A 3,953-nucleotide genomic window follows, 5' to 3' on the forward strand; every position below is an offset into this window, starting at 1 on the left:
TGTTGTTTTTAAGATTCATGGTGCTTGAACTTACAACCCTGAGATCAAGAGTCACATGCTCTACTGACCAAGCCAGACAGGAACCCCAAACTTATGAATAGTTCTTAAAGAAGGCAAATAACTTGTTTTATATGTTATTTATTTTTCATGATTTGCAGCAGTGTTTTCTTAAATTCTCTCTGTGGGTATAAGTATGTATGCATGTATATCTATTTATTGAGGGATAGATCATACATAGTGAATTTGTGCACATATAGTAAAGGGAACACATCTAAACAATTTCATTATTTAGGAAACAATATGATTCTCTATGTAAAGAATTAATGAAATATAATTCAATTTTGAGGAGTTAATAAAACTGGCCCAATTAAAATATATTCTTATTTTAACTGAATAAAATTTTCATTTTTTACATTTAAATGCTGATATTTACAAATTACAGATTAAATTATAAATACAGATTAAGCTAGTTTTTATAGTATACCATTACTGATTATTTTAGAAAGATGTATAAATAATACATTACATTTCATTTTCTTTAAGCTTTATCCAAATAAAAAATGAGACAGAAAATTGAGTTCCTAATGCTATTCATTTATTCAGGTATTTAAAGGATATTATTGAGCAACTACTATATACCAGGCATTGTGTAGACATTCAGTTTATACAGAGGGCAAAACAATGATTTCACATTGGGAAGTTTAAGTTCTGATGAGTTAGAATGACCATAAAAAATAAATTTAGTTCATAAGTTTATTGAATATGTAAAAGATGAAAAGTGAGTTGCAAAATACATCAAAGGACAGCACAGTAAGGAGAAATAGGCAAGTCGGGGGTTACTGAGATTTTAAGTACACTGTTCAGGGTAGGTCTCATTTAAAAAGTGACCTTTGACAAAAGATTGAACTGCATTTAAGAATACAAAATTAAGACTACATGGAGCTAACAGCTTTCTCAATAGACCCATATCATCAGTTGATTCAAACAAATAAATGGCCATGTTGTAAACCAAGCCCACTTCCAAAGCTGGTTGAGACTCTGTTGACTTGAACTGCAAAATATGCATCACTCTCATTTTATTATGCTTCTAAATGTAAATGAGTTTGAGATTTACGCCACTGCATTTTAGCTCTATTTTTTTCTATTTTAGGAAAAGAGTGGAGTTCATCATGGGGCATGAGAATCACAGTTTCACCAGTGATTTCATTCTTTTAGGACTCTTTTCTTCTTCTCAATCAAGTCTAGTTTTCATGTCCTTTATATTCATCATTTTTATTATGACCTAACAGAAAACACAATCATGATCCTCCTTATCCTCAGGGACTCAAGACTCCATACTCCAATGTATTTCCTGCTCAGCCATCTGTCTTTCATGGACATCTTGCATATTTCCAACATTGTTCCCAAAATGGTCACTGACTTTCTGTCAGGCAGCAGAACTATTTCATTCGCAGGTTGTGGCTTCCAGATATTTCTATCCCTCACCCTCCTGGGTGGTGAGTGCCTTCTCCTGGCGGCAATGGCTTACGATCACTATGTAGCCATCTGTCACCCACCGCACTATCCCATTCTTATGAATGACTATGTCCGCATTCTCATGGCTAGAGGGTCCTGGATTGTTGGGACCATCAACTTCATAGTCCACACAGCTTATGCACTCCAGTTTCCCTTCTGTGGCCCAAGAGCCATTGATCACTTTTTCTGTGAAGTCCCTGCCATGTTGAAGTTGTCCTGTGTGGACACCACACTCTATGAACGAGGAGTTTATGTAAGTGGCTTAATTTTTCTCCTTGTTCCTTCCTCCCTAATCCTTGCTTCTTATGTCCAAATTCTCCTTACTGTTCTTCAAATGAAATCATCAGAAGCACGGAAAAAGTCATTTTCTACCTGTTCCTTCCACATGATTGTGGTCACAATGTACTATGGGCCATTTATTTTCACATACATGAGACCCAAATCATACCACGCTCCGGGCCAGGACAAATATTTGGCAATATTCTATACCATCCTCACACCCACACTGAACCCTATCATCTACAGTTTTAGGAATAAAGATGTTCTGAAGGCAATGAAAAATATGCTCAAAGTAACTTTCTCCATTAAAGATAGTAATAAAAATGCTTGAAGCATGTGTTTTCTATATCAATATTCAATGCTTAGAGATTATCCATTAGTCATATCTTTAGAAAGAAAATCAAAGTTTCTATCCATCAAGAGTGGAAAGTGGATTTTTCCAAACCTCCAATGAAAATTAAAAAAAAGTTTTACAGGTATTTGTTTTATAAATACATACATCCAGAAATGTACTGTTCCCTCCCATGAAAAATTCTAAGAACTTATAAAAATTGACTTTTATAATACAATTACGTTATATGGGATCTATCCATATAACTTTTGTAATTCATGAAACAGTAAAATTATAATTCCAAGGTCACAAGCAGTTATCAAAAATTCATAAAAAATTATAGGCAAAATGGGTGCAGGTGTTCAAGAGGTAAAAATTCTAGTTATATGATACATAAGTTAAAAATAAGTAAGTCCTGTGATGTAATTAATGTAGAGCATGGTGACTGTAGTTAACAATGGTCTGTTGTATATAAGAAAGTGGCTGAGAGTGTAGGTTTTAGTAGTTCTCATCATAACAAAATGAAGTGTAGCTCTGTGTGGTGACAGATGATAACTAAACTTATTTTGATAATTATTTTATAATATATAGATATATCAAATTTTTATGCAGTACACCTAAGAACAGTAGAATTATATCAATTATACCTCAATAAAACAGAAACATAAACCAATGTATTTTAGTATTTAATAAATCATGTATTATTATGTATTTTAATATACTAATACAGTATGTAACTGATATACTCAATGCATTAAATATTATTTAGTAAGAATAACATTTATTAAGAGTTATTTAAGAACTAGCATTCAATTTCTATTGAGTTCTAAATCATGAAAACACTTCCATTTGAAATCCACTATCCCTGTTTTCTTGCACAATGATGTAAACAAATATTGCATGTAAGAACCTCCATACATCAATTGCATCCCTGTCCTATTACCCCTGGATCTTTTTTGTATTGTGAATGTCTGAGTGAGAGGGTAGCCCTCTCACCCCACCTCTGTACAGAGAAAGTGATGTAGAGGGACCAAAAGCAATCCAGCAGGCACAAGCAATTTCTGTTTTTGCTCCCTTTCAAACTTAATTGAGAGGGAATTGGGGAAACAAAATGTCAGAACTACATTAAATCCCAAACCAGTACAACGACATGCATCACTCTGCCCTCACCTGGAAGTTTCGAAGAAAAAAAAACAAAACTTTTCGGAACTCCACTTGAAATATCCATTGTTCATTGAAGAGTTTGTTTTGAAACCTTTGTTACTGAAGTGAGAAATATATATACATACACTTACATATATACATTAGTTCTGGTACAATGAAAGTACACATCCTTTGCTAGAAGCAAACACAAAATATTTAATGTGTGTATTAAAATTGTGTCTTGTTTTAGGTACACATATAGGGTTACATTTTGTAACATTTTTAGCATTTTATCCTAAAAATTTTTGCAAAGAAAAGAAATATTTTTTAAGACTTTATTTGTTATTAATTGCCTTATAGAAGTAGTTGCTCCCATGGTAGAGGCATAGATATTTACAATTGTTAGAGCTTCTTGTTGGATAGACTTGTTAAGTAGGATATAGTGTCCTTCCTCATCTCTTATAATCTTTGGTTTAAAATCTAATTTGTCTGATATAAGGATTGCCACCCCAGCTTTCTTTTGGTGTCCATTAGCATGGTAAATGGTTTTCCACCCCCCGCTTTCAATCTGGGGGTGTCTTTGGGTCTAAAATGAGTCTCTTGCAGACAGCATATCGATAGGTCTTGTTTTTTAATCCAGTCTGATAGCCTGTGTCTTTTGATTGGGGCATTTAGCCCATTTACA

General features: G+C 33.5%; 1 pseudogene; it reads left to right on the plus strand.

Annotated features, from left to right (window-relative positions):
- Nucleotides 1-1,153: 1,153 nt before the first annotated feature.
- Nucleotides 1,154-2,080, plus strand: LOC123323774 (annotated as a pseudogene).
- Nucleotides 2,081-3,953: the final 1,873 nt, after the last annotated feature.

The sequence above is a fragment of the Neomonachus schauinslandi genome, unplaced genomic scaffold (assembly GCF_002201575.2).
Source record: "Neomonachus schauinslandi unplaced genomic scaffold, ASM220157v2 HiC_scaffold_811, whole genome shotgun sequence".
NCBI lineage: Eukaryota > Metazoa > Chordata > Mammalia > Carnivora > Phocidae > Neomonachus > Neomonachus schauinslandi.